The sequence below is a fragment of the Macadamia integrifolia genome, chromosome 12 (genome assembly GCF_013358625.1).
Source record: "Macadamia integrifolia cultivar HAES 741 chromosome 12, SCU_Mint_v3, whole genome shotgun sequence".
Lineage (NCBI taxonomy): Eukaryota > Viridiplantae > Streptophyta > Magnoliopsida > Proteales > Proteaceae > Macadamia > Macadamia integrifolia.
The window spans coordinates 7634418-7642275 of record NC_056568.1 but is presented as its reverse complement, the minus strand read 5'-3'; positions in this window follow the sequence as shown (position 1 = coordinate 7642275).

Below are 7858 nucleotides of genomic sequence, written 5' to 3'. Positions count from 1 at the left end.
GATTTGAAAATTAACAACTAAACTTTGCTGCAAATTTTTTGAATGGCTCTAGAACATTAGATGTTGATAATTCTACCTCAGCTAACAAACAATGTTGTTTTGTGTTTATTATGGAAAACTAAAGTTCATCCAAAAATTTTAGTTATTTACCTTGAAATTGCTAAAATAAAAATCATCACCATTTCTTAGTAAAATTAGGTGTGTCAATCGGTCGGGCTTAATTAGTATTCATCACCATCTGGTTTAAGGTCTGTCTAAGGCTCTTTATCCTGATACTAATAGTTCAACTGAAGACTAGCACACGATCGACTATTTATAAATTAGACCATGCCTAACCTATGAGGACCGATTAATCGATCAATCTAAACTTGACTTGAGCCAGCACATTTAATAAACGGGCCAAATCTGTTTTAATTTGTCCAGTCGAACTTGATCGGACCTACCAGTGTGGGCCTCTAATTGATACCTATTAATAAGATAGGGGAATCCTTTTGAACAGGGCAGGTTATGTTAGGTGTATGGGCCCATTGTCGCCTATGTCGTTTGCCTTCAGCTGGCAATCTGAGAGGTCTTTTTCTTTGACAATTCGGTCGATGATAAGCTACTTTTTTTCAAATGAAAGTTTATGAATGCTTTTCCATTCTAGACACTTGGCAAATTCCTATTGGACCAATAATTGACTGTTGTTGTTTGGGTCCTCCACTTGGTGGTTACTTAAATAGAGAGAATAGAGTCAATTGGACTAACAATTTGGTTCAACTTTCACCAAGGGTAGGTCCAGTCCAAACTATCCAAACAGTCCATAATCATTCGATCTGTTGCGATGCAAAAATATCCTCTACATGGAGTGCAGTGATGCAATGAACATTAGATGGCCGAAAAGAATCTCGAGGCACATGCCTAGAGATTCTCAACCATTCAATGCTCACTGAATCACTACATTCATTGTAGAGAATAATCACTCATGTCAACCATTTATCTTTCATTCATCTGACAACTGAGTTGACTCAAACCTACATCCTCCAGTATTGACAGGCGTTTGAATACATATCTATGTCATTTCAGCCATTGAATGAATGAGAGATTAATGATTAAACGCTTAAGTCATTAGAGAGAAACCGAATCCAATTGCAATTGTGATTCATGGAACACTGTTGGTTCCCCCACACGACCAGACTTTCTCTTCTTTTTTTTTTTCTTTTTTTTCCCTCTGTGTGGTTTGTGGCGGTGTGCGTGTGCCCCTGGCTCCTTTGACCCAGAACTGCCCGCGTGCGGTACGTACTTAAAAAACCTAATTAACACTGTCAACGCATATGAGTGCGCCATGCATGCAATTCATGGTGGGTCCCACTGATTCATTCATATGACTCCTTATATGAATCATAGTTGAAAGTTGAAACTAAAGTATCAGCTATCAATCGGTCAGTTTGATTTGGTTTAAGTCGAGTTGAATGGGTGTCCTTTTTTTTCCTTTTTTTTATTTTTTTGGTGATTGGGCTCATATTGGTCTGGCTTCGAGTTTTTATAGGGTTTGGTCCACTTTTTGATTTCTTTCGATCAAGTTTGATTTCGATTTCTCTTGATACCATAAATCTCCAATCTGGAACCAACCCTTTTTTTTTTCTGGTGATTGGGCTCATATTGGTCTGGCTTCGAGTTTTTATAGGGTTTGGTCCACTTTTTGATTTCTGTCGATCAAGTTTGATTTCGGTTTCTCTCGATTCCATAAATCTCCAATCTGGAACCAACCCTTTTTTTTTTTTTTGGTGATTGGGCTCATATTGGTCTGGCTTCGAGTTTTTATCGGGTTTGGTCCACATTTCGATTTCTGTCGATCAAGTTTGATTTCGATTTCTGTCGATTCCGTAAATCTCCAATTTGGAACCAACCCAATTATTGTTTGGTTTGAACTGAACTGGTCGCTTTCGATAGGTCTGATTGGTCTGGGGTAAACTTTAACACCCTTAATTGCAACCCGCGTTGTGGAGACCGGCTCACCTAACCGACTTTCATGGCTGTTTGGCAAATAAAGATTCCAATCAAGTGGTTAGTCTACCATTTCGAAAGGTGAGCTTCAGAAAGTGAAATTGATATATCTAGGTCATGGAGTTGATAGAATGTTGGTGCCTCTCTTTAAATCTGGCCCCATACTTTGTGGGTACATTGGGTCATGGTCTTAAAAAATGTTAGCAGGATCAATATCAATATTAATACAGATATCAATTGGTGTATTAGATCGAATGGATGGTTTTGATTTCAATTTTGATAAAAAAAAATTATATAAATATATATTTTCAATCACTCCATCTAGAAGGCATACTTCGGAGCAATGGTAAAATTATTCCATTTGCGATTTAGTGATCGTGGGTTCAAATCAAGAAATAGCCTTTCTACAAAGTGAGATTAAGATTGCATAAATTATGGCTTTCCCTATACTTTAATAAAAAAAAAATTATGATAATTAATGTATGCGTTAGGTTCACAAAGCCTTTTTCTCTTAATGGTTATCGCGTGCCAAATCAATATTTTCTTTTTATTATTATTATTATTATTATTATTATTATTATTATTATTATTATTATTATTATTATTATTATTATTATATATTTTTTTGGGTATATTCATTTCACCATCATCACTCAATAATCAAAGATACTTTAACTCATAGATGAGATAAACATACGCTTTAGAAATTGTTGGATTCAAGCCACCCGAACAAAAAAAAAAGAAAATCGTTGAGCGAGTATAAAGACCATTGAGCAAACGCTTAAAATTGAGTAATTAATTTTGGGAGAAGAATTATCAAGAGGGTGACTTGAAAATGAATATTTAAGTAATACTAAAATATCTATCATGTGGTGGTTTAGGTGGGATCTAAATTTTTTAGACGGATAAATCCTAAGCTCTTCCAATTACATGTGAAATTTCAATTTAATTAAAATTTTCTAGATAGTCAACTACAAATTTTGCAAAATCCATGATTATGAGAGAGTGCGCTATTAATCATCTTAGTTTCACATTGATTCTAGGTGGGACAATTATTTTTCTGATATACTTGTGAACATCTCTTCTTATTAGATCGGTCTTTTGAGTAGAAATTTGCATGGTATCAGAGAAGGTTCTTTCTGATTTTGTCCTGTTTTGTCCTCCCTAATAATGTCTATATGTAAGATGGTTCCAACTCAATGATACGTGAAGGGGAGTGTTAATTGTTTTATTCTCATATTGATTCTGAGTGAGACAATCCCTTTGTTGATATACCTACACCTCCTATTATTAGATCATCAATCCTTTAAGATGGAAATTTACATGGAAAGTGCCTGTCCCTATGTACGAAATTCCTTTTCCATGTTGTTCTCTCTTATTGTCTTTTAAATTAAAATAAGCTCTTTATGTAAGCATCACTTTTGGTATTGAAGTAAACAATTTGATTACAATTAATTTGAGTCAACATTCTCTCTAAAAATAAAAAAAATAAAAAAAAAACACTTAAAATGAAACACATAAAAACTTAAAATAAAAAAATATCTTCAACTCTTTTTTTGTTTCCAGCGGTCTTACATAGAAGTACAATAACATATTTTGTGTATTTTGTCACGGAAAAGAATGTTCACAATTTTTTACTTTTTGGTAAGCAATGTTTGGCATCGACCGCTGAATATTTAAGAAATAATGTGAATTGGTCATGTATCAAATTTCAAATTAATAAATAATGTGAATTGGTCATGTATCAAATTTCAAATTAATATTTAATATATGAATAAATGATTTTTGTTTGAGCTCCGCTATACCACCCCCTTTTCTTTTTCTCTCTCTTCACCTCCTTGAAGTGAGCTCTCTCTCCTTTATTGGTTGATCGATAGGAGACAATTATTGGGTGTTTTCTACCCACATAGCCTCTGCGAATGGATAAGAAAAACCCTCCCTTAATATTTCTTATTACATGCGAGCATACCTTCTACGTATATTTATTGTCCCTCTAACAAAAAATAAAAATAAAAAATAAAAAATTTATTGCCCCCATGTGTATCTTCTTTCTTAGTCCTTGATTTTTTCATTGTCTTGTTTTGACACTTAGCAAACATAGATTCTAAATAAAAGATTTAAGGTATTGATAGGTGAAGAATTTCTAGACAAGTGGCATCGGGGAGAACATTAATGAGGTGTGACAAAACAACATCGTACATTGTAAAGAAGCAAGGTCATTTTTGTGAGGAGGAGAAAAATAGACACAAAGGTACTAGCATACCCTACCTTAGATATTTTTCCTTAAAATTTTAATATTAGCACATGACAATTGTTTGATGCATGTGTCCTCCCTGTCAAGAAAAGGGAAAAAACCTATTCATGTCTCTCTTTCTCTCCTCCCCTTGGGAAAAGAAATCTTTGCACATTCCTTTTGGGATGAAAGAGATAGGCACAAAGAATTATTGGCATATTCCACGTTCCATAGGGTTGGGAGGCTTGGGGCATGCATCCCTAGGTCAATCTAACCTTAAGATCACTCTCTGATCCATAGACTCTATAGAGAGCAGCTGAATCCAGATTTTCTTCTTGAGTTCCTGATTTCTTCTAACTACCGTGAAATGTCTCCGGCTTGGTTTCTGGAAACCGCTAGATCAGCATCTACTGTTTATTTATTTCTTTATCTCGGTGTAAACCTTTTCTCTGTTCCGAAATTAATCAAATATCAACTATTTTCATGCATAGAGAGAGCGCTGTCACGTAGAAAAAAAGATTCCAATCTAACGGTTTTCTCTACTCAGAAGTATGGCAAAGTTCCACGTGTACTCACAGCTGCCTATCATTTGCCACATGGCAAGAAGCCCATGAAAGTCTAAACACCCACCACTATGAAGAGAGAATGATCCCATGATTGGATTTAAGAAGGGCAATTTCGACATTGTACCATGAAGAGGAAAAATCACCATTAGTGAAGAGATCCCCATAGGTGAACAGAAAAACGTAACCCGATTACATGAAAATGGATCCGGATGAGAACCGAGTCAAAACATATATTGGAATATTGGATTCTGAATAATACCCTTCACCATATCGAAATAGCAGATGTAAGAGGAGATCTATCCCATACGGTCTGATTCAATCTGTTTCAAGATGATATCGGCCTTGACAGTTCTTGTGACCGTTCCAAGTTTTAGAACCTTGAATCTACGAGAAACCAATTTATTAGTATCATCTACTTTGCTGGTGACCCATTTTAATTTCTTTTATGAATAGATTCCCTCTTGCGAGTCAGCATCAGGATCTACCTATGAAGAACACATAAATTTCATTGAGTCTCTCTCTCACAATAGCATAGGTCTCTGGCATAGATTTAGGGGATGGTATTGGTATCGGCTGAGTATCATATCGATCTGGATCTGATCGAATTGATGAGTATCAATCAATTTTGCCCTTGTTTTTTTTACTATTTTATTGTCAAAATGATATGAGTAACAGATCTAGAACGGCTAAGGATCGATCTCAACTAATATCAATACAATACAATTGATATGATCGATACAATATCGATACTTGAAATCAGGTTTATGGAGGAGTCCATGTGTCTGTCATCTTTATTTTGAGAGAGAGAGAGAGAGAGAGAGAGAGAGAGAGAGAGAGAGAGAGAGACTACAAAGACCAGTGTTTCATTAATAGGGCTGACTTCCGTGTGATTAGGTTGGAAGTGGTGATCATGGAAGTAGATGGAAATCAAGGGTAAAAATGTTAAAAAAAATAAAAGTGGATGAGGGAAGAGACAATGTTTTGAGTAGTTTTGTAAAACCTATATTTAATTTTATATAATTTTATTAATGAAAAATTAAGTGGGTAATTTGATAAATCAAAACCCAGTTGAGTATTCTTGTATTTTTCTTTTAACTTTAGTCTCCTCCTCTCTTAGTATTTTGAGACTTTTGAGTAATTAATTCTATTCCATCAGTTGGAGTAAACATATTTTCTTAAAAATGAAACTTGATTTAGTAAACGTTTGAAATGGAGTACCCAAAAACTATAAATTTTTGTTTCAACATACTTTTGTCTTACCAAGAAGAGTTTTATTAAAGAGAATTAACTTACGAGAAAATATTTGAAAAATGATGTTGATATTTGTTACATGTCATTATCTTCTCACATAGTTGAGCATACCCTTTTCGCATATAGCATTGCATCCATAGTAGTTCCTTGGTAGTCCTTGAGTTTTTATTTTATTTTATTATCTTATTTGATCACTTGACAAAATTAATTTGAATTGTTTGGAACTTGAAATGTGAACAACGGAATTGGGGTAGCGTCTTGGCCACCCTCTCCTCTTGGAATTGGAATGTCACCTTGGCTACCCTTCTGACATATGGAGTATGGATCATCAATGGGAATGACCAAGAAAGAAAGAAGAAGAAATTAAGCCCTACATACATATTAAATTTCAACATTAAACACATAGTCACGTGATGGTTATTAGAGGGCGTGCAGAATGCCCTACCCTTAAAAAAAGCAAAAAAATCTAGCTTTAAATACTATCTAGCCAGGACAGTGCCTTCTAAGGTCTTACTTGAAAGAATCTTAGTCATTTGACAAAGAGAGAAGTTGTACCAGAAAAAAAAAAGGAGAGTAGGGGCATTGACCCGTTGGTATATTTTCGACAAAAAAAAAATATATATATATATATATATATATTTTTTGAACGATGAAAGTCTATTTTATCATGGGTCCATCAAATAAGGATATAAATCAATAATCGAAAATCTAAATTAAATTTGAATTTATATCTATTTAGGGGCATTCATATTAAATAAGAAATATACAAATCCAATCACATCTGATCTGTATTTCAGTTGTATTGGATCACGCTTATATCTGTTACCACCACATGACAGTTCCTAGTTTCCATCACCACCATGGCTTTAAGAGTAAAAATATGTCAAGAGTCTGATAAGTGCAAGCAACCTACTGTTCAAAGTTAATTAATGGAGTCTTAAGATGATATTTCTCTTCTTGAGTTTGATTCGGTCTCTGGCTTGGTTTTTGTGAACCGCTAGATTGGCATCTAATTTTCTTTTAATGTCTTATGATCCATGATCTAGAGACTGAAAATTCAAGTATCAATCAATTTCATACATAAAGAGCATTCAATGACTTTGGCACTAGCTGTTCTCAAAATGATAAGGTCAAATGAATTCAATAATAGACGGCTATTGGCATTCTAGCATGTTAAGTTTGTCTCGAAGTCTTGATCCGTTTTGACGATTGATCCGCTTCAACATATGTTGGTGGTGATCCGAATGGAAAGTTTTCTACGATCTATGATAGAAGCAGAGGGGTTGGGCTGGATTGACTGCGAATCGATGGGTCGATGGGTCGATGGGTCCATCTGTGACTTTGAGTATATAATGTACTATCGTCTTATTGAGCATTGCCATTGTAATTTGAGGTTTTTTTCTAAGTTAGGGTTTCAGGACGAGTTCTCTCACTGCTGTTTAGGTGTAATCTCTCTTCTGCATAGTAAAACATCTTCTTCTACACTCGATGACGTAGTACACTACATCGGTGTATGAACCTTGTTAAATCTATGTGTGTTGTGCGATTTGTCTTGATTTATTTTCATATTTCTTGATGTTTACTCTAACATAACCTTTCTTCTCCTTTCATGGCCTATCCGTAAAGAGAATTCAGTACTTCTTGGTGGTTCTTACATAGAGAAAAAGATTCTAATCTAGTGGGTTCTGTACCTGGATGTACGGTAAAGTTGAGATGGTCTGTGAAGTAATGTAATTAAGGATAAGACGGTCCAAATGCGAACCGGGTCAAACCATATATGGTCTATGTATACTACTACCTTCACCAAATGGAATTTGCTCCC